The 24413-nt window shown below is 43.9% G+C and overlaps 1 protein-coding gene across 1 annotated transcript in view; it reads right to left on the bottom strand.

Moving 5' to 3' along the window:
* Nucleotides 1–24413, bottom strand: part of Smyd3 (SET and MYND domain containing 3) — a 560425-nt gene that overhangs the window by 494961 nt on the left and 41051 nt on the right. The window lies entirely within an intron of this gene.

The following is a 24413-nucleotide window of genomic DNA, read 5'->3' as shown; positions in this document are numbered from 1 at the left end:
CTGCAAATACGCTGTCTTCTCAAGTACTCATCACTGGACTTCCCTGTTAACAATCACTGCCTGGTACCTTAACTGTTATTCTCTCTTCCCCAAATCCCTCTGTACTTATTAACTGGAATTCGCCAGTGAAATGCTCCCCCCCCCCATCATTCGTCCAGTTATCTATTTCTTTTTGACTTTTAAAAATCATTTATTTGTTTGCTTATTTTATGTGTAAGGTGTCTGTCAAGTTTCCCTTAAAATCAGCATCTTAATCAGAAACAAGGCCAGGTAGCAGCACTACGCATCCGCCCTGCTAGCCTCCTCCAGGGTGAGCTTCAGCAGAGATGGTTCTTTCCCATCACACTCGCGTTAGACTTGCTGACACTGTGTTAGCTCTTGGACACTCCACCTGCTCGAGGGGATTTTATTTGTTTCTACTCTTTTTCCTTTTCACATTTTCATCAGTTATAGTAGCCCATTTTCAAGTTCATCAACCTATCATGGGACTTAGTCCCTGTTTTTAGTTGTTTTTTTTTGTTTGTTTGGTTGGTTGGTTTTGGTTTTTTCTATTCCTACAGGTTTAACTCTCCGCTAAACCTGCCCATCTAGTTCTCACTGGTTTCATCCTTTGTTAAAGACATTCTGTGATTTGTTTTCTTTTTTTTTTCCCCACAAAACAGAGTTTCACTGTGTAGTCTTGGCTGTTCTGGAACTCACTCTGTAGACCATGCTGGCTTTGAGGTCACAGAGATTCTCCTGCTTCTGCCTCCCGAGTGCTGGGATTAGAAGTGCGTGCCACCACTGCCCGGCTATTTTATATTTCTAATCCCCATTGACTGTGTTATCTCTTGGAACTGATTTCTGCAGCTCCTCTACTCTGTCCAAAGCTAGACATCTTGCAAAGAAAACTAGATTTAAGGTAATGGTTTTTAATTCCTAGAAACGGGTGCTCCTTCCTTCCCATTCCCTTAGGCTGGGACAGAGCAGGCTGTTTGGCTGGGTTTGAGGTTGCACAATCTTTGGGTCCTCTGGGGTGACCTTCCTTCAGAGTGAGGACGTGTTTGTAGAAGCTTTTCTCAGTGATTGCTACCTGCTTTGGGTTCTACTGAGTGCTGTCTGCCTAAGGCTCCATGAGAGTCCTCCCTCCTCTAACAATAATGCTCCCATACTCTAGGGAGTCCTCCCGCCTCTAACAATAGTGCTCCCACACTGAGTGCTCCCTGCTGTGAAAATGGCAGTGTTCTGATGAGGCATCAGTTTGAGAGTACCAGGGACATGCCTTCTCTGTGCTTCTGCCTCTCCCCAGGGCAGCTCTGGGCTCACACCCTCCCTCCATGGTAGGCTTGCCTTTCTCCCCCTCCTGCAGGGCTGTGAGTTTATACACGTACCCTAAAGGGACAGCGATTTTTGCTTTTTCCTTAAGGGATATGGAACTCACAGTGCCTTGTACACGTTAGGCAAGAGCTCTACCTGGCAGTCACTCCACCATCCTTCCCTCTACCGTCTTTCAGTAGCGGACAAGAAGATAAGGAAGAGGACTCCTGGCCAAATACTTGCTGCGTGTGCAGCAGCTGTTCCCTGTCCCCCTGTTGGGGACCTTCTGGTAATCTGTGGAGCAAAGGTCTACACTTAGGTCCCTGCAGCCTCCAGGGGCTCCACACCCTCTTGTAAGACCGCAGTCTGCAGCTACAAAACCCATGAGCATCTGAGTTCTGAACAGTGTGTCCCTGTGTGTAGCCCAGGAAAGCAAGTTCTCATGTCCCTCCTTGCACATCTGTCTCCTCTTCAGCTGATGGAGGAGAGTTATCTGTCTATGTTACTTTCATTGGTTAATTAATAAAGAAAACTGCCTTGGCCCTTTAAGAGAACAGAAAATCAGGTAGGCGGAGTAGACAGAACAGAATTGTGGGAAAAGGGGTAGCAGGCAGTGGGGAGACGCTTCAGGCAGTCGCCATAGTGAGTCGCCATGCTTCTCTCCAAGATGGATGCAGGTTAAGATCTCTCCTGGTAAGCCACACCTCGTGGTGCTATATAAATTACTAAATATGGGTTAAAGCAAGATATGAGAATCAACCAATAAGAAGCTACAGATAACAGGCCAGGCAGTGTTTAAAAGAATACAGTTTCCGTGTAATTATTTTGGGCAAAGCTAGCCGGGTGGCAGGACACAGCCCGCCGTTTCCTTCTACATTCAGCCTCTAGCTCCCTGGCCGCCCTGTAATCTCTGTGCTCTGGAGTTCAAACACAACAATGAGTGCTCGATCAGGTGGCATTTTGCTGTCGTGTTTTAAGGTTAGAGGCCACACTCTTTCGGTATCAGAATTTGGTCCCTATTAATGTCTGAATATGTTTACTAGAAGGCTGGGTTCATTAGGGGGCCAACTTAAAAGGAATGTTCCAAATTAAAATATTCTAATGTAAATTTTAATCTTAAAACCTAACTAGAGAGTTTGAGTTGTTCATGGTTGCGATTTATTTTTCTGGCTGTTGCTATACCATCAAGAAAGGTCTCATTGTTTCTCTAACAATAAATTCAAAACCAAATTGCAATAATGCATTTAAACATAAACTATACTGAGAACTCGGCCTAATAAAAAACACATAACAGCTGATAATGATTTCTTAAAACCACTGGCTTCATTTTGGCAGCGTGCTTTCAGAACACCAATTATACATTCATAGGCCCCATAATTTTGCTTTACAAAATATTTTCTTAAATCTCTTGGGAGATTACTATGGGGTTAAAAGTTGTCTTAAGATCAAAGATCAAATAGCGAGGGGAAAAAAAGGCCCTGTAACTCTCTCTAGCCCCCCATTGATCATTCCCATCTGCTGTGCAAGAGAGGAGGTGTATGTTAAGTTTGAGAACAGAAAACCCCTTTAACTAGAAATGTCAGTGAACTGGCAAATGTTCAGAGGGAATTCTTTAAGAGATCCAACTCCTTTCTGCCAAAATATAAATGATGTTAACAAAAGGAAAATAAAATCTAGTTAGTAGGGTACTTTCTTTTATTTCTATCTTTCTTCTGCGGATGTATCACGGGATCCGATTTCTATTCTATCATGAAACCGCACATAGTGAATGAGTTTTCAACCATCAAGACGGCCTACACACAAGCTCACAAGTGAGTGATGGGAGACAGCTGGCGCAGCTCTCTGAGACGCTAACTAGCCCCTGCCCTTGGTTTCCCTTATGTAAAGTCCAGAAACCCAGTCCTACCTCAGTCTGAACCCTGGAAACAATCTCCAAGAAGCAAATGAAGTGGCAGCTTTTTTGGAAGAGATTAAATGTTTTTGTCTCCTTAAACAAATGCACAGAGGCACACCAACAATTACGGTTGCTGGTGACCCTCGGGGTCGGAATGTGGTCTATTTCCTTGATATACTTCCACCTTTTCTCCCTTCTCGCAACTGAGTCATACACCTAATAACATAAATGCTGTGGTATGTAATGAAGCTTTAATAAAGCTGTTTAAGAAAAAAAAAGACAATCCAGCAAGTCGGCTCAGTGGGTAAATACACATGCCATCAAATCTGATGGCCTGAGTTCAGTCCCAAAACCCACACGGTAGAAGAAGCAACCAATACATGCAAATTGTCTTTGGACACCACACACATGCTAGGATGGATGGACGGATGGACAGATGGATGGACGGACGGACGGACGGACAGACAGACAGTCAGACGGAGTCTCCAAAGCTACTGTTGTTGAATTAATGTGTAATGTCATGAAACTTCACATTTCCTTTCTAAATACAGAGGTGAATATTCTAAGAAAGATATGAATACACCCTCTATTTCCACCTGCAAAAGAATCCATTTTAATCTCTGCTTCACTCGGCATATGAAATTAACTCAAAATAGTGCATCCAATACCTAAACATAAAGTTAAACATACAACTCTTGGAAAGTCAGTATAAATCTTCACAGCCTTGAATCAGAAAACAATTTGGATGTTTCTTTGTGTTCTTTGTTGTTGTTGTTGTTGCTTGTTTCTGTTTTGAGAAAGAGACTCACTACACATCCAGGGCTGGCCTAGAACTTGTGGCCCTCAGTGTCTGCCTCCAGGAGCTCAGATTACAGGCATGGGCCACCACTCAAGTAAATAATTTCTTTGAATGCAATATCAAAAGTACAAATAGTATTTATTTTTAAAGATAAAATCGGGGCTGGAGAGATGGCTCAGAGGTTAAGAGCACTGACTGCTCTTCCAGAGGACCTGAGTTCAATTCCCAGCAACCACATGGTGGCTCACAACCATCTGTAATGAGATCTGGTGCCCTCTGCTGGCCTATAGGCATACATGTAGGCAGAACACTGTATACATAATAAATAATATTTTTTAAAAAAAGATAAAATCGATCTCATCAAATGTAAACATTTCTAAATCAAAGGTCACTGTTAATAGGAAGAAAAGCAAGCCAGGCACATGGTGCACTCCTCAAGTCCCGTTCACTGAAGACGAAGGCAGGAAAAGCATTTGAGCCCAAGGGCCTGAAAGCAGCCTCGGCAAACTCGGTGTAGAGCACTCCAAGCTCAGCAACTGTGAGGCTCTGGCTCGAATTTCTATCACACCCAGAACTAAAACAAAAAGAAGAAATAATGCAAAGATCACATATATGATAAAAAATTTTATATCTAACTTATATAAAATAATTATTAAGTTCAACAAGGGAGAGACAGGTCAATTAAGAAATAGGCAAAGGAGCTGGAGAGATGACTTAGAGGTTAAGAGCACTGGCTGTTCTTCCAGATGTTCTGAGTTCAGTTCCTAGCAACTACATGGTGGCTCACAGCCATCTGTAATGAGATCTGATGCCCTTTTCTGGTGTGCAGGCAAACCTGCAGACAGAACACTATATACATAATAAATAAATAAATCTTAAAAAAAAAACAGGCAAAGAATTTGAATTTGTACATTTTTATACAAAGGATGCTCAACAAAGCATGACATATATATAAACTGAAACCCGTTAGTTTGCATGCTAACTTTAAAAAAAAGAAAAGAAATCCAGGGCTGGAAAGGTGGCCTAGCAGGAAGGCACTTGCCGCCCAGGCTGAGGACCTAAGGTCAATTCCTGGGACCTACACTGAGGATGAAGAGAACTGACTACTGAAGGTGTCATTTGAACCTCCGTGTGCATGCACTCACGCACACACGCGCACACACGTGCACTCACGCACACACGCGCGCGCACACACGCACACTCACGTGCACACACACACTAAATAAATAAATAAAAAGCTTTTTTAAAAGATAAATATTTTTAAAGATAAATAAATGTATTTTTTTAAAAGATGTTTAATAGTGTTTGTCACTAGGGAAACAAATCAAAATCAGAATGAGATACACTTCAATCCCAGCTAGGACGGCTATAATCATTTTTAATGGAAATAAGCATTGCTATGAACATGAAGAAACTGACATTGAGACACGGTGCAGCTGCTATGGGGAAGAGGTGGGCACCACTCAAGTAGATACTGCAGTTCCCCTAGCTGTATAAAGAAGAGAAAGAGAAATAAGAATGCCTTTTACAATAAGCCTTACTTCATGGCGGTATAATTCATAATAGACAAAAGGAAGGAATAACCAAATCTCCATAAACTCATGAATGGATGACAAAATGTAGTGTCCAGGCCATGACATAGTATCCAACCACAGAAAGGGATGAGGGAAATACAAACTACAACCGCGACAAATCTTGAAACTATTATACCAGATGAAAGAAGTCCAGATGGGCATAGGGGCACATGCCTACAATGGGAGTCAGAGGTGGGACGATCTTGAACTCAAGTCCAGCCTGGAGCACATAGCAAGTTGCAAACCAACCTGAGTGCTATTAGGGAGAATCTGGAAAGAAAGAAAAAGGAAAGAAGGGAGCAAGGGAGGGAGGGAGGGAAGAAAGAGGGAGGAAGGGAAGAAGGAAGGAGGGAGGAGGAGGGAGAGAGGGAGAAAAGAGGGGAGGAAGAAAGAAAGAAGGGAGGGAGGGAGGGAGGGAGGGAGGGAGGGAGGGAGGGAGGGAGGGAGGGAGGGAGGGAAGAACCAACAGAGACAGTAAACAGCTGTGATCTTCAAAGGAAAAGGAAGGCAGACCTGAGAGGTAACAGCAATGTTCCCCACCTTCCTAACACTGCAACCCTTTATCACAGTTCCTCGTGTTGTGCTGACCTCCAACCATAATTATTTTCATTGCAACTTCATAACTGTAATTTTGCTATGGTTATGAATCATTACATAAATTTGTAATAAATCATAATGTAAATTGTTTTCTGATGGTCTTAGGTGACCCCTGTGAAAGGGCCATTCGACCCCAAAGGGGTCACAGCCCACAGGTTAGGAACCACCACTCCAAGGACTGATGGAAATGTTCTAGAATTGCCAGTGCTGTTTCTGTTCCTACTGCATAAATTTTATCTCAATTTCTTTTCCTGCGGGCAGGGATAATGAAGAAATTAGAGAGACTAGCCAGGACCACAGCAGCACGGAACATGGGAGGACAACACAAGATGAGAGAGTGAAGCGGGGTATAAACTGCCGTGTGCTCGTCCACAGAGGCCAGCCCGCATCGGGATGCTCACAGTGGCTGAGGGAAGAGCATCTGCGTCCGTCTCGCACAGTGACAGAGGAACAGGGCCCCTGGTTAGCAACTGCCGACTACAGACCTCTGCCTTGGAGATTGCAGGAGATTCACAGTCGGCCACAACCCATCAGTGTGCCGTAAAATCAATTTAAAGGGGTATTACTGGCCTTTTTTTTATTAAGTAAACTGAGCAAGGAAATAGAGATGAATGGAATAAAATCTATACTGGCTTTCAGGTAAGAAGGTATTATTTACTGGTCTCAGTTACAAACACATATTAGTTTGTACTGAGAATAGGTACAGAGTATACTGTGAATTCTAGTACCTAATATTTTTGAGAAAAAAATTAGTCTCTATTATAAACCATTAACATTATAAAAATATAAATAATTAAATTCTTCAATATTAAAAATAAAACAAGCATGAGAAAGAAGGCTCAGTGGGTAAAGTGTGGCTGTGCAAGCAAGAGGACCTGAGTTCGAATCTCCAGCCCCCACATAAAAGCTGGGCGTGGCAGCATCTATCTGCAATCCCAGCACTGGGTAAGAGGCGGCGTGTGGGGGAACGGTGAGGTGCATGTTCAGTGACAGGCTCTGGCTCAAAAACCAAGGCAGGCCATGACAGAAAGTCAGACAGACAGACAGAAAGACAGACAGACAGACAGACAGACAAGACAGACAACACACACACACAAAATGAAAATGTGTATATTTATAAGCCCATTTGTAGTCAAACTTTACATGATGCTACATGAAATATCTAAACTACCAAACAAAAATACACATTCATCATTATTTTCCTGTTAATTTCTCTTCTTGAAGTTAACTAAGAAAGAAACAAATCATCTGGGACCTGGAGAAACGGCTCAGTAGTTCACTGTATGTGCTGCACAAACATGGGGACCTGCAGAGTTGGATCCCAGCATCCACAAAACAAACCAAATGTGGTATCATTTGTGTCTGTAACCTCAGCACGGGGAGAAATGGAGATGAGAGATCTCTAAGTCCTGCTAGCTTGGGGTAAGGGGGGCAGGTGACACACAACACGACACCACAGGCTACAGGTTCAGGAAGAGACCCTGACCTAAGACAAAGACAGAGAGTAATAAAAGAGGGCTTCTTCCAACACCTCTACTAACGTCAGCACAGCTGATGTCCCCTGCAGGCCTGCGTACATATGCCACACACTCACACACCACACTCACACACCACACACTCAACCACACACCCATACACCACACACTCACATGCCACACACTCACACATCACACTCACACACCACACACTCACATGCTGCACACTCACACGCCACACACACACCACACACTCACACACCACACACTCACACACCACACACTCAACCACACTCCCACACACCACACTCACACATCACACTCATACACCACACACTCACATACCACACACTCACACACCACACACTCAGCCACACTCCCACATGCCGCACTCACACACCACAGACTCACACCACACTCCCACACACCACACACTCACACGCCACACACTCACACGCCACACACATGTCGCACACTCACACGCGGCACACTCACACGCCGCACACTCACACCACACTCCCACACGCACACACACAGACACACAATGTCTGGAAACCAACCATCTCTATGCTCTGGTTCACAGTCTCAAGTCCCAAAACTGCTTTAGAAACAGAAAAAAAAAATGGAAAAAAAAGAAAAAAATCTCAGGGGGGGGGGGTTGTTTTATTTTTTTATTTTTTTCTAAGATCAAGTCCAAATAAAAAGACAAAACAATATTTTTTTGTTTCTTTTAAGGAGATGCAATCACTCCAACGGGTTATAGTTACTTTCAAACAAAACCTTAAATCTAAAGATAAGGCCCCATGTTTTTCCTATTTAGTTGTACAGGAAACTGATGTTTTAGGAATTCACAAAAATGAATTAGTAATTTCAAAAGTCCCAATGTACGCCATCTTTTTCTACAGGAGAGCAGGCGCCAAACAGTCAGGAAACTGTGCGGTGGATATGCAGACCCAGGGTGGGGCACTCTAATACACCCAGCTGGGGTCCTGGCTCTGGTCTCCAGCCTAGCCCAGCAGTGGGGAGAAGAAGCACTCTGGAGGATTCTCAGATCGCGCTTCCAGCATGTGGCTTGTTGTTGCTCTCTTGCCTGTTTCCTCACAACGCTGTCTTGGACACAGCCCAGGCTAGCTTTAGACCTGCAATCCTCCTGCCTCCGCTTCCAGATTACAAGTGTGCAAAACCACTCCCAACTTCCACTGTTACTTATATTCCTATCGAATAACAGAAAACAATCAATGTCTATATTTCCCAATTACCATATTATGTTATTATATTTATTTTACCTCACAACTAAAAATATTATATTTTACCTCACAAATTTAAGATTATATTTATCAGATGATTACTCTGCAAAAATTAGTTTTTATTCCAACTGAAAAGGGAAGATTTTGGGAAATGGCATCTCAAATTCATTTACTATTTAAAGCAATACATTTATTACTACGTCAGCAAGCTCCACGGTGCTTTGGGCATGTGCAGAAGGAAGCCTATGAGACACAGGGAACGCTCACTGTGCACTCCTGAGACCCCCCCGCCACCTGGAGCTTCTGGACTGCGCTCTTTTCTGCTTACGAATCCTAGCTGGACTAACGGGCTTTTAAATGAACTTCAGCTTTCCCAACACATCTCTCATATTTGAGCTTTTGAGAGTGTGGTTGTGTTGTTTCAGGTTTTGGTTGGGTTTATCTTCTAATTCTAAAGTTTTAACTTTAGATATAGAGAGACATCTGTGGGTTCGAGTTTTTATCCAGCAAATCTCCATCAAGGCCACGGGGTAGACGATGAATCACAATAGTGCTTAGACCCCTACAATGACACTGTCCAAAGAAAGCCAAATGTCCTGCAGGAGCCCAAATGTCCTGGATCTGCACTGTCCTGATGCACAAACCAGTTCCCGGGGTTCCCACTGAAGACGTGAAACATAGGTGCCCAAGTTCAAGTACCGAACTTTAGGTTTCCTTGACATTAATTCAGATTTCGAGGGCTACAGAAAGCCGATGGTTGCCTGCTACAAGGAACACACCAGGCTGTCTTGCAGCCATCAGCCTGGGCTTCCCAACCACCGTCAGATGAGGCTGAAGCTGGCTGCAGTGGTCCCGACACTCAGGGGAGGGCGCCGTAGATCCTTCTACTTTGTACCTGGAAAGGGTCTGTGTTTCTTAGTAGAAGATGACTACAGTAAGTCTAAACTTTAAGACTAGAAATACATAAACCACAGAAGGCCAACAGCTCTCACTAATTATAAACAGACAGATGTGGCCATACAGGAGGAAATCAAAGGCCTCTTTCTCACAGAGAATTCATTGATAGCTGAGACTTGAATGTGTTGACCGGGGTTGTAAACCGCCATGCAAGACCTTTCAATGCTAAAATCTTCAGAATAATAAAGTGTTCCCACAAGACAGGAGCTGCAAAACCTTTGCCTGAGTCAGAATTCCAAGGGAAAACAATACATAGCATAGAAGTTAACTAAAATCTCTATCTCTCACACACACACTCTCTCTGTCTCTCTCGCTCGCTCGCTCTCTCTCACACACACACACAAGTATTCATGGCTAAGTTAGGATATAAAATAGCTTTAGAGAGAGCAATCTCTATATATCCTCTAACAAGCTAATGATCACTGTGGATCCCCAAGGAGATAAGAAAATCTATTTTAAAAATTGACCAATAAAATCGGTATTTCACAAATTTGTTTGGTTACAAAAATCACTTTGGAATGCTTGTCCAAGGCTCCCATCTTAGAGATTCAGACCGAATACATCTGTGGCAACTACCCAGGTAATTCTAGCCCGGGTTAGGACATTCACAGCATTCAACAGGAAGTACAGGCAAACTTACTAGGAATAAATGAAACCAGAGAGGAGGAGACAGGAGGGGGGTGAAGAATTTAGGATATTCTTTTACACTGTGTGAATATATGATGCGGTGATTGGGTTAATAAAGAAGCTGACTGGCCAATAGCTGGTCAGGCAGAGGTTAGACAGGACTGGCAGATAAAAAGAGAGTGTGAGCCAGGTGGTGGTGCACGCCTTTAATCTCAGCACTCGGGAGGCAGAGGCAGGTGGATCTCTGTTAGGTCCAGGCCAGCCTGATCTACAGAGCGAGTTCCAGGATAGCTAGGGCTGTTACGCAGAGAAACTCTGTCTCGGAGAGAGAGAGAGAGAGAGAGAGAGAGAGAGAGAGAGAGAGAGAGAGAGAGAGAGAGAGAGAGAGAGAGGAGAGAGAGCATGAAGAAGAGGAGGCGTCTCGGGAGTCACAAGAGATGCAGAGGAAGCAGGAGATGAATATGCTGTACTGAGAAAAGGTACCAAACCACGTGGCAGCACATAGATAAGAACTATGGGTTAATTTACCTTATAAGAGCTAGTTAGACATCAGAGAAATGCAAACCAAAACAACTCTGAGATTCCATCTTACACCTGTAAGAATGGCCAAGATCAAAAACACTGAAGACAACTTATGCTGGAGAGGTTGTGGTGTAAAGGGAACACTTCTGCATTGCTGGTGGGAATACAAGCTGGTACAACCCTTTTGGATGTCAGTGTGGTGATTTCTCAGAAAATTAGGAAACAACCTTCCTCAAGACCCAGCTATACCACTTTTGGGTATATATCCAAAGGATGCTCAATCGTGCCACAAGGACATGTGCTCAACTATGTTCATAGCAGCATTGTTTGTCATAGCCAGAACCTGGAAACAACCTAAATGACCCTTGACTGAAGAATGGATAAGGAATATGTGGTACATTTACACAATGGAGTATTACACAGCAGAAAAAAAACAATGACATCTTGAGATTTGCAAGCAAATGGATGAAGCTAGAAAACATCATATTGAGTGAGGTAACCCAGACCCAGAAAGACAATTATCACATTTACTCATAAGTGGTTTGTAGTGATGAGCAGCGGGCCGTGTTCCCACTGCCCTGCTCCCAGCCGCCTGGCTAGCTTATGCCCTGAAATAACAACATGCAAACTGCATTCATTTAAACACTCCCTGGCCCATTAATTTCAGCCTCTTACTCACATCTTGACTAACCCATATCTAATAATCTGTGTAACACCACGAGTGGTGTCTTACCGGGAAAGATTCAGCATGTCTGACCTGGCATTTGGCTCCATTCCATCTGTCTCAGAGAGGAGAGGCATGACGACTGCATGAGGCATCTGACTAACTTCCCTCTTTCCCAGCATTCTGTTCTGTCTACTCCACCTATCTAAATCCTGCCCTATCAAAAAGCCAAGGCAGTTTCTTTATTAACCAATGAGAGTCCTCCATCAGTGGTTTTTAGACATAAAGCAAAGAGAACCAGCCTACAATTCACAATCCCGGAGAACCTAGACAACAATGAGGACCCTAAGAGAGACATACATGGATCTAATCTACATGGGAAGTAGAAAAAGACAAGATCTCCTGAGTAAATTGGGAGCATGGGGACCATGGGAGGGGATTGAGGGAGGAGGGGAGAGTAAGAGAGGGGAGCAGAGAGAAGTGTAGAGTTCAATAAAATCAATAAAAAAAACAATTAAAAAGAGCTAGTTAGAGATAAACTGAACTATCAACCAGCACTTATAATTAAAAATAACTCTCTGTGTGGTTATTTGGACCTGGTGGATGGGACAAAAAAAAGGCTGCCTACAGAAGAAAGAGGGAGGGAGGAGGGGAGGGGTGAAATGTATGGATCACAGTATGGAGCTGTAAGGAACCTGTGCACGGCCAGTGGGAATGGAAACTGATGTAGCTGTGTCAAAAATGTGATGTTTCTTAAAAGTTAAAACAGAATTGACACAGAATCAGTAGCTCCATTTCCAGGTATATAGTAGTCCCCTGTGGGTGATATTGTTTTCCACTACCTGTGGGAGATTTGCTCCCTAATATCTGTTGGAGATAAGCTCCAAGTTCCCCTGTTGATCCCTGAAATAACAGTTATTACTAACACTTTCCAATATTTTCCTTTTCCCTTACAGCTACATACCTATCATAAAGCTTAATTTATAAGTTAGGCATAGCAAAAAATTAACAGTAATAATAAAATAGATAAATTATAATATGCTGTCATAAAAGTTAAAGAAATGTGGTCTCTAAGACTATTTTTCTGTACTGTAATATATTATGTATTATAGAATATAATATATGTATTATACTGCATATAATATATGATTATATGTAACACTTTGGCATGTGACCTGCCAACATCACTCCTCTTGTACCCCAGGCTCTGAAGAATTGAGCACTGTGGGACTGAGACAGTTGAGCGGGTGACTGATGTGGGTGGGTCTTCTGTTTGTGTTGATTTCATTGGTTAATAAAGAAACTGCCTTGGCCATTTGATAGGCCAGCCCTTAGGAGGGTGGAGTAGACGGAACAGAATGCTGGAAGGAAGAGGGAAGTGAGACAATCGCCATGCCTCTCCTCTCTGGGACAGACACCATGAAGCCCGCCACCAGGTCAGACATGCTGAATCTTTCCCAGTAAGCCACCACCTTGTGCTACACAGATTATTAGAAATGGGTTAAGCAAGATGTGAGAGTTAGCCAGTAAGAGGCTAGAGCTAATGGGCCAGGCAGTGTTTAAAAGAATACAGTTTCCGTGTAATTATTCTGGGGCTAACCTAGTCGAGCGGGAGCCGGCCCGGGCGGGACGAAAAGCAGGCCTGCCCACTGCTCCTTCTACAGGTGAGCTAGACGAACACTGGTGACAAGACAGAATACATGGCTTGGGTGCGCTGCACACAGATGATGCATCTTCCTGGCCAGAGCGGCGCATCACCCGGAACAGCACAGTCCTAAAGCCCTTAAATTTGGTATTCCCGGGACCTTCCATTCAACGTTTTTGGATGACTGTTGCCACAGACAACTGAAACCATGGAGAACAAAACAGTAGATACTATTATATACCCAAAGATTGACATCAAAATCCTGAAAACAGTAGATACTATTATATACCCAAAGATTGACATCAAAATCCTGAAAACATATTTACACGCATAGCTGCATTTGAGAGAGGGAGGTGTGTGTGTGAGTGTGTATGTGTGTGTGTGTGTGTGTGTGTGTGTGTGTGTGTGAGTGTGTGTGGCTTACCATGTAGCCCACCAAGCCCTGCTGTGGTATATTATTCACAATAATCAAAAGGTAGAATCAATGAAAATGTTAAGTGACAAATGGATGAACAAAATAGTGTGTGTGTGTGTGTGTGTGTGTGTGTGTATTTGAATTATTACTCTTAAAACGGAAAGAAAAACCCATACTTGCCACAAGATAGACAAACCTAAGTGAAACTATACCATCCACTAAAACACAGAAACCTAAGTAGAATGGTGAAACTCACAGAGCGTGGGAGAAGAGAAGCAGCACCCATGCATCATCCGGGCTGAGTGCTGCACCAGGCTCCAGGAGGGAAGCTTTGGACTGCAGCTGCCAGTGATTAACAAGGTAAGATGTGACGACGGTGGCGTGCTCAGCCTTTGGTGGTATGGGCATCACTTCCACAGCGCAGGGAACATCTCAGAGGAGGGGGCAGAAAAGAATGTAAGAGCCAAAGGATGTAGCGATGTTCTGCAAAAAGATGTCTCCTAGACATGATGCAGCCAGAGCACTCAGGAAATCACTGCAGGTGCGTTTGGTTAGACACGCAAGACCTGCCCATGACAGGGCCTGACATACACGCAAGGCCTGCACATGAGTGGGCCTGACATACACGCAAAACCTGCACATGACTGGGCCTGACATACACGCAAGAACTGCACATGACTGGGCCTGACATACACGCAAGGCCTGCATGTGACAGGGCCTGACATACCCGCAAGGCCTGCACATGACTGGGCCTGACAAACATTTCACATTAGATGGGGAGGGGAGCGTGAGGCCTCCCTTGTACCTGAAGGAATACTGGCAGGTAACAGTTGCTGGGGGACAGAGTATTATTTTCTTCAGTAGCCACTCACAAGCTGTCTTTGCTCCAGTAAATGGCCTCCTGCCCACCTTTAGTCAAGAAACAAATTACACTCAATGGGTCACACGGAAAGAAGCCATGAAAGTACAAAAGCTTAGCCAGGTTTTAATCCTAGCACTCAGGAAGCAGAGGCAGGCGGATCTCTGTGAGTTCGAGGCCAACCTGGTCTACAAGAGCTAGTTCCAGGACAGGCACCAAAACTACAGAGAAACTCTGTCTCAAAATCCTGGAGACAGCCTAGATGCCCTTCAGTGGAAGAATGGATGAAGAAACTGTGGAATATATACATGCTAGAATACTACTCAGCGGTAAAAAACAATGACATCTTGAATTTTGCAGGCAAATGGATGGAAATAGAAAACACTATTCTGAGTGAGGTAACCCAGACCCATAAAGATGAACATGGGATGTACTCACTCATATTCGGTTTCTAGCCATGATTAAAGGACATCGAGCCTATAAGTTTGGGATCCTTGAGAAGATAATAAGAAGGTGAACTCCCAAAAAAGATATAGTAATCCTCCTGGATATTGGAAGTAGACACGATCGCCAGGCAAAATTGGGAACTTGAGGGTTGGGCAAGACTGGGCCAAGGGAAGATGGGGAGAGAAAAGTGTGAAGGGGAGAGCGGGGGGAGCTCGGAGGAATGGGGTGCTTGGGATATAGGAAGGGTGGATATGAGAGCAGGGAAGCATATATCTGAATTTAAGGAGCTACCTGAGGGTTGTCAAGAGACTTGACCCTAGAGGGGTTCCCAGGTTTCCAGGGAGACGCCCCCAGTTAGTTCCTTGGGCAGCTGAGGAGAGGGAGCCTGAAAAGGCCAGTTCCTATAGCCATACTGATGAATTTCTTGCATATCACCATAGAACCTCCACCTGACGATAGATGAAGAAAATGACAGAGCCCCACCTTGGAGCACCGGACTGTGCTCCCAAGGTCCTGATGAGGAGCAGAAGGAGAGAGAACATGAGAAAGAAAGTCAGGACCGTGAGGGAACCTCCAGCTGGCGACAGATGGGGAAGGTGACTGAGCCCCACATTGGAGCACTGGACTGAGCTCCCAAGGTCCCGATGAGGAGCAGAAGGAGCGAGAACATGAGGGAGAAAGTCAGGAACGAGAGGGGTGCGTTCACTCATGGAGACGGTGGGACAGAACTAATGGGAGATCACCAACTCCAGTTGGAATGGGACTGATGGATCATGCGACCAAACCCGTCTCTCTGAGTGTGGCCAACAGCGGGGGCTGACTGAGAAGCAAAGGACAATGGCTCTGGGCTCTGATTGTTCTTCATGGACGGGCTCTGTGGGAGCCTTCTCAGCTTGGTCGATCACCTTCCTGGACCTGGGGGGAGTTGGGAGGACCTTGGTCTTAGCATAGAGTGGGGAACCCTGATGGCTCCTTGGCCTTGAGAGGGAGGGAGGGGAGGTATGGGTGGAGGGGAGGGGAGGGAAGGGGGAGAAGGAGGGGAAAGAAAGGGGAGAAGGAGGGAAGGAGGGGAGGGAGGGGGGAGGAGGAGGGAAGGAGATGGAAATTTTTAAATATAAAAAAAAATAAACCATGAGAAAAAAAAAAAAAAAAAAAAAAAAAAAAAAAAAACCAAAAAAAATTACAAAAGCTTCTTTGGGATAAGGATTTCTGGGGGAGGAAGGAGGAAAGGGAATGGGGTGAAAAATACTAAATTCATTATATAACTGTATGAAACTGCCAAACAAGTTTATAGATTATAGGGTCAATGTTTGATAGGGGAAAAGTTTCACATTTGAGAGAGAAAAAGAACTCTGGAGACAGTGGTGGTAATGGCTAATTCTACTGGCAAAATTGTTAAGACTGGAGGCTGGAGAGGTGGCTCAGAGGTTAAGGGCACTGGCTGCTCTTCCAGAGGATCTGTGTTCAATTCCCGGGAACCACCTGGCAGCTCACAACTGTCTATAACTCCAGTTTCAGGGGATCCAATGCCATCCTCTGGTCTCTGCTGGCACCAGACACATGTGGTACACCAACATACCTATACACAAACCGTATGTAAAATAAAATTTTAAAGTTTTTAAAAATTATTAAGACTCCCAGGAGCCGGGCGGTGGTGGCGCACGCCTTTAATCCCAGCACTCGGGAGGCAGAGGCAGGCGGATCTCTGAGTTCGAGGCCAGCCTGGTCTACAAGAGCTAGTTCCAGGACAGACTCTAGAAACTACAGGGAAACCCTGTCTCAAAAAACCAAAAAAAAAACCAAAAAGACTCCCAGGCATGGTGGTACACACTTGGAATCCCAGCACTTGGGAGGTAGAAGCAGAAAGACTATGAGTTCCACATCAGCCCAAGCTACACAGTAAGACCTGTCGAAAGAAAGAAACTCTTAGCTGCCAAAGATGCAGAAATTGAAATGTGATTACTGTAGGCCTAGCCCTAAAACAATAATTTATACAACCCCATCTAGGGCTCACTGTGGAAGAGGGGCTAGGAAGTAAGAGGCAGAAGGTAAGGGGAAGGCTGCAAATTCCATGCCCTAGATTCCAGAGGGGCTGTCATCGTCAACTCAGGTCAACTGTAGCTACCTGCACGGGGGCCACACAAGACCAACACTCTCAACAACCAGGCGTTTGCCCTTTTCCTCTCAACTAACTACTGGCTTTCAGGACATTATGGAAGGGGAACTGATGCATTTAGTTGTGAGTCTCTGCTACAGGATCAGGTTCCAACGGATAGCTCCAAAACCACATCACACAGGCGGCACTAGTTAATCTTGTTGAGCAACAAAACAATAACACATGAACATGAGAAAGAAAGAGAGGCATACAGGGAAGAGGATCGTTGGCAGGATGGGAAGTCAATATGGCGGTGGTGGCACACACCTTTAATCCCAGCACTCGGGAGGCAGAGAGGCAGGGGCAGGAAGATCTCTGAGTTTCAGGCCAGCCTGGTCTACACAGTGAGTTCCAGGACAACCAGGGTTACATGGGGAAACCCTATTTTGAAACTAAAGAAAGAAGGGGTGGGGGCATCAATATGCAAGGCATGAATATATGGAATTATAAAAAAAATCTTAAATAAATAAATAAATTTATGGAAAAACAAAGGAGGATCTGTCACACAGCTTTGGGAAGTGCTGCACCCCACTGTCTGTCCCCCATATCTGTCTCCAGAATAACCACGTACAACGTCAACATGTAGGGTCATAAGAATAGCATACCCCAAGGTGGGCGGTGGTGGCACACGCCTTTAATCCCAGCACTCGGGAGGCAGAGGCAGGCAGATCTCTGTGAGTTCGAGACCAGCCTGGTCTACAAGAGCTAGCTCCAGGACAGGCTCTAAAGCTGCAGAGAAACCCTGTCTCGAAAAACCGAAAAAAAAAAAAAAAGAATAGCATACCCTAGGTTTAGTAATATTTTGTTTCTCTCAGTTTTGCTGATTTTGAATTTATTATAATCCAAGAATACACTTCAGTATGTCCAAGACATCTCTATATATAAAGAATTTACCAATATAGGAAAAAAATGTATGCAACTTAAATTGGTATATTTCTTATGAATCAATTGTTGGAGTCTACAATTATATTAAATTATATTACATAAAAAGGGGGAAATCTAACAGTACATTAAATTTAATCTCTCCAAATCCTTTTAAAATTATGCTAGTGGCTGGGGAGATGGCTCAGGGATTAAGAGCACTGGCTGCTCTTACAGAGGACCAGGGTTCAATTCCTAGCACCCACATGGCAGCTCACAACCATCTCTAACTCCAGCCACAACAGCCCAACTCAGAGGAATGTTGACAATTTTTAAACTGTCACCAAAATGGAGACTTTACTAAGATGTTAAATGCAGCATTGTTCAGTTTTCCTTTGGAAACTACGTTTAAGAGTAAGGTGTGTTAGTGTTTCTATTGTTGTGATCAACACTATGACCAAAAGTAACTTGGAGAAGAGGGGGTTTGTCTCAGTTTACAGTTTCTAAATCTAAATCACGGAGGAACAGGGCAGGAACTTGGACAGGAACCTGAAGAAGTAGCCTCAAGAGAAGAGGCCATAAAGGTGTTCGGCCTCCTCGCAGCTTGTTCAGCCTGCTTTCTTACAGACCCAGGGCCTCCAGTCCAGGGGCGGTAGCTCTGCCTCCAGGGAGCTGGGCACTTCCATGTCAATCATCTCATAATCCCAGCTAGTGGGGGCGTATTCTCAACTGAGGCTCCCTCTCTCCACAGGACTCTAGCTCTCATGAAGCTGGCACGAATCTCGTCAGCACGTGTGGCAATCTGCAAGGGTTTCCAACTTCCTGGAGAAACCGGGCAGACTGCTAAGTCAGTCAACTGGAATGTGTTGATCACATTAATTTTCTGAATATTAAGGGACAAAATGCATCGTGAGGAAAAAAATGGACTTGTAAAATCCATACCTTTAATACAATAGTTGATTAACGGCAAAAAAAAAAAAAAAAAAGTTGGAGACACAATTTTTTGAGGAAAATTTCAAGCTTATGACAAAATGAAAATACTAACAATACTTGTTAAGTGTTGGAGGGGCATAACTTCTAGAAGATTCCCTCACAAATATGTCAGGGAGAACAGAAGAGAGGGGAGAGAACACAAGGGAGACACAGGCAGCGACAGAGACAGAGCAGAGGCCACATTCCAAAGCTCTCACCTGTCTTGTAAGATTGATTGTCTCAATCCAGGGGATGATTGTCTTTCCAATATTTCTTTCTCAACTTTAAAGTCTATAGAAGTACGCTCAGAGGAGAGCTCGCACAACACATACGCATCATAAATCACAGGAGCCAGGCCCGCTCCATTCCGAGTCAATTCTTCATTCAACACCTTGGGAAAGGCGAGGCAGCCTCCTCTGCGCAGGGGATGAATTGCCAGGTAATCATCACGTGGGTTATTGAGCTCTACTGTTTCAGCTTTTTAAAGGGATTGTTTTTCTCCCACTTCTCAAGGAGGAACGTTATGGGGCTCGGGATGTAATAACCACTAACACGCACCCCCCCACTTAAACATGTGTTAGCAATTTGCCATGTCTGTTCCGTCTCTCACACATACTCACGTGTGCTCTTTTCTTCATCCAATTGAAAGTTGAAGAAATCTTACCCATCCCTAAAACCTTCAGCATGTCATTCCTAAGAGAAGACTCATCTCTTAGGCGACCACAATGTATAGTATTATCTAGTGTGCATCTACAAAATCATCCAACTGATTTAAAAAGAAAAATACAAAAACCCTGTTCTAATTTCCCCCTTTCAGCCTGGATAACGTATCACGGCTGGCAATTGCCTCCTTAGTTTCCTGTTGCCCAGAGATGTCACACACACCCATCTTTTCTGTTTTATTTAAAGTTTCAGAAATTAGTCCTGGTGTGTCTTGCATGTTGAATTTATGTGGATTATTCACGACGCAGTCCACTTGCTTCTCTGAACTTTCTTGAAGTTCAGTAGAGATTCGATTAGATCTGTTAAACATTTTTGTGCGGCCCTTCACAGTCGCTGTGTATTTCACACTGCACCATAATAGGCAAGCCGGACCACCTGTATGTAGGAGCCATCAGATCCCCATTGCAGAGGTAAAATTCCCCCTGAAACTGTGACGCTGTGTGCAGATTCTGCACTCTGAAAAGCCTTGGCCCAGTGTTCTACACACAGTCATGGCCCTTGCCTGAATCTACACATATTAGAACAAGTTGTCTGCGGTTCAACTATACTCACCAGGAGGCATCTAGTGTGGGCTAAGGATGTGGCTTGGTGGTAGGACGTTTCCTTAGCCTGCACAGGACTGAGTGTTCAGTACTCAGCACTAGAGGGAAAAAAAAAAAAAATCTCTTTTCAAATTCTAGTAGCCTTTTTAAACACTACTGTGCATTAAAGGATCTTTACCTTAACATGTTTCCTCACTAGGGATGTATTCTGCTAGTTAGAGCATTTGCTTAGCCTGCTCAAGACCCTGTTTTCCATGGCAAAGAAAGAGGAAGAGGAGGAGGAGAAGGAGGAGGAGGAAGAGGAGGAGGAGGAGGAAACGTGTTGTGTTGTTTAAGGCTTAATCAATTAAAACTTTTTCTTCTTACTAGTCAAGCTTCCCAAATTTGGCAGGAAGTAGCTCAGTTTTTGTAACTTGGGTGTTTTAGGGTTGTGGTTTTGCTAGTTTCTTTGTTTGTGACACAAGGTCTCACTTTGTGCCTGGCTGGCTTAAAAATTGCTGTGTAGACCAGGCTAGCCTTGAATTCAGAGACCCACCTGCCTCTGCCTCCCCAGTGCTGGGATCTACTAGATTTTTAGTAAACTACTGGATTTTGTTTATTTTCCTGGCTTAGGGGTTTTGTTTGTTTGTTTGTTTTGTTTTTGACGGGGGTTGTGTGTATGTGTTGTTCTTATTTTTGTTTTTCAAGACATGGTTTCTCTGTGTAGTTTTGGCTGTCTTGGAAGTTGCTCTGTAGACCAGGCTATGCTCAGACTTACAGAGATCTATCCATTTCTAGCTCAGGAGCACTGGGATTAAAGGCATGTGCCACCATGCCCGGCTGTTTTTTTTTTTTGTTTTGTTTTGTTTTGTTTTGTTTTGTTTTTTTTGCTTTTAAATCTGGGTTTTAACACCATGATTCAAATCATCTCCTTTCTTAGATACCATTTCTCTACTGAAAAGCAAAATAAAAATCAAAGAACTTTCACTCATCAAGTCATTTATAGTCAAGGCTACTTGCTAAGTAAGCGCTGTCATGTGCCAGACTGTCTGTGCTGAGGATACACTCATGGCAGGCAGAAAAACTGCCATGAGCCATGCAAAAATGCAGGCAATGTGGATCTACACAATCCTGAGCCACTTCACACCACTCGGGAATACAAGTGAAAAGCACTCCTAGCCAGAGGAACGGAAGACTCCAACTAAGAAGAAATCAAATTGTTCAACAGACTGAAAGCAATCCCAATCAAAACCCCAGCAGGCTTTTCTAAAAAAATTTACATAATCCTAAAATTTATTCCAAAAAGTAAAGCACTTAAAGTAGCTTAAACAACCTTCAAGAGGAGCAAAGTCTGACACTATCTAACGTCAATATTTCTTATCCTTAGAAAGTTAGGGCAAACATGATCACATGCGATGTGCCTAGTGACAGTCATGGACACCAAGGGAACAGATTAGGATGTTCAAACATACACTTACATATTGTCAGATGACTTTCTACAAAGCATTGCAGTAGAGTAATAGTACATACCCCCAAAACTCTCTTTGTAAACAGAGTCTCTGCAGATATAATTAGCTAAAATGAGGTCATCCTTGAGTAGGGGGAGCTCTGAGATGAGGTCATCCTTGAGTATGGGGAGCTCTGAGATGAGGTCATATTTGCATAGAGCAAGCTCTCTATGCACTGACATGGTCTGACAGGGAAAGGGACTCAGGTGCACAAAAAGAGTCATGTGACAGAGGCTAAGCCACAGGTGTGGCACTGCAAAGCAAGGAATGTCAGGGTGTGCCAGGAGTCACACGTATGGAAGGATCCTCCTCCAAAGGCTTTAGAAGGAATGTGGGCAACACTGATTCCAAACGGCTTTCTCCAGCAGCTGGGCCATGGAGTTAAATAATCAGGTTTTCTCCCACTTCCATTCAGAACTGACCGGAGGATGCTGTTGGTTTTTGTCTGTCTGTCTGTCTGTCTGTCTGTCTGTTTAGGTTAGTTGAGGTTTTTTTGTTTGGTTGGTTTGGTTTTGGCTTGGAACTCGCAATCCTAGAGCCTCTGGGTGCTGGGATCCCTGCTTTTCCCGGAGTACTCTTTTCAACACAAACAGCTTCCGGTCAGGGCACACCTGACGGCTTCCCTTGTCCTCCCGTTGGGGCATACCTGGAGACTTTGCTTGCCTCCACTCTAAACTTTCCCGCTATCAAATGCGAGAGTAACTGACGGCCTTGCCATATAGAGAAGGCCCTGAATTAGTAATCATTTGCTGTTGCCGTTGTGTGATCTTCATCTATTTTCCACAAATAGGATAAAACCAAGTTTAAAAATCTCCATTTTATTTTTGTGACTTTTTTTTCAGTATAACTTAAAATTCCTTCTTGTGAGAAGGGGAAAATCTGCTGTGGAGTCAGAGGGCCTGGGTGTTAAGACATGACTCCTCTGGCTATGACGGGTTACATGAGTTCTAGAATCTCCTGCAAGTTGGTCTTCTTGCTGACATTCTCAACAAGAGATGGAATAAAAAGGACCCAGGGCTTAGGGCTCCTGACAGAGGTGCTCAACTCTCAGGCTGGCACCTGGAACAGAGGACATCCAGCGAAGCCTGTAGCTCTCACGGGGCCATTTGATCCTGTGACCCAACAGCCGGTTGCTACTGGGTTGAGGAATCTTTCCGCTGTGTCAGCAGAAATGCGAGGACAAAGGCCTCCCTCGAAGAAAGCTAGCGTCTGTCTCTCCTGACACGTGTGTGCTCCTTTAACAAGTGAGAGAGAAAGACCAAACCACCTGGACAAAGCACATGAAGGGCTCAGAGGGACCGAAGTTCAGCTGGTAAATAATAACCCAGGACACAGGTCATTCTCAGAAATGCCGGCTTCAGCCATCTTCACGCAACGGTCCCCTGACTACCCAGCCTGCACACGGCCACCCCGAAGCATTAATCATCTATACTTTAGCAGGACTTCGGGTTACACAGGTGTGCATCTGTCAGCATCATCTAACGCGACACGTAAGGCACAGGCACTTGTAACATATCCTCAACCCAGCTGGTCGCCCATGTCAAACAGTGATGTCTCAAGGACAAAAAGGAACAATTATTCAGCTCTGAACCCACAATACTAGACCGATACCTATCCTGTATGAGGACTGCAGTAAATGTCTCATTAATCAAAAAAGAAAACAAACCCAAGAATCTTAAGAACTGAGGGTGGAGAGGTGGCTCAGAAGTTCAGAGCACTGGTTGCTCTTCCAAGTTCAATTTTCATCACCCACGTAGTAACTCCAGTTCAAGGGGATCTGACATTTCTCCTCTTCCTGCCCCTGCAGGCACAAAGCACCTAAGAGGTTCACAGTCATACACAATCAAGATGCTCCTACACAGAAAATAAATTTTAAAAATTAAAGAATTTAAGAAATTATACATATTGGGATTTATCCTGAAAAACATACTTTTTAAATTCCCAGGTGTGGTGGCATATGCCTTTAATCCCAGCATTTGGAAGGCAGAGACAGGCAAATCTCTGAGTTCAAAGCCAGCCTGGTCTACAGAGTTGAGTTCCAAGACAGTCAGGGCTACACGGAGAATCCCTGTGGGAATGGAGTTGGTGGGGGTCCTGTCATAACAAAATCTATTATATCATATGCTGACTTTAAAATGATAATTTTAAAGCACCATATTAATCAGTGATTATATCTGGAGGGTTATTACAAGCATTTAAATTTAACAAAAAAAAAGAACTACGTTTATAAACAAAATAGTGGGCTTGCTTTGCAAACTGTTCATTATATATGACCTTACTGCCACCTAGTGGAAATACCTGGCTATTACCACACTTGAAAAATCCCAAAAAGAAGGTAGACTCTCCAAAAGGGTTGATGGGCCAGAAGGCAAACATAATTAAACCACAAACATGCAGGAGATTCCACAAGGGAACATTCCTTTCTGTTTCGATCACTTTTGTGTGTCTAGAGCCAAAGAGATTGGCAAAGTACTTTGTTGGCTTTCAATAAGTATTTATTAGATCACTGACAAGACATTTAGTCATTCAAAAGCAACAGAATTGTATGCAGACAATGGATTATTCAGTCCTAAGAGGAAATGAGCTATTAAGCCACAAAAGAACGATCAACTTTCAATGTGTGTTATAAAGTGAAAGAAGTGGATTTGAAAAGGT

This window comes from Arvicola amphibius, chromosome 12 (genome assembly GCF_903992535.2).
Source record: "Arvicola amphibius chromosome 12, mArvAmp1.2, whole genome shotgun sequence".
Classification (NCBI taxonomy): domain Eukaryota; kingdom Metazoa; phylum Chordata; class Mammalia; order Rodentia; family Cricetidae; genus Arvicola; species Arvicola amphibius.
This window is presented reverse-complemented; position numbering and strand designations above follow the sequence as displayed.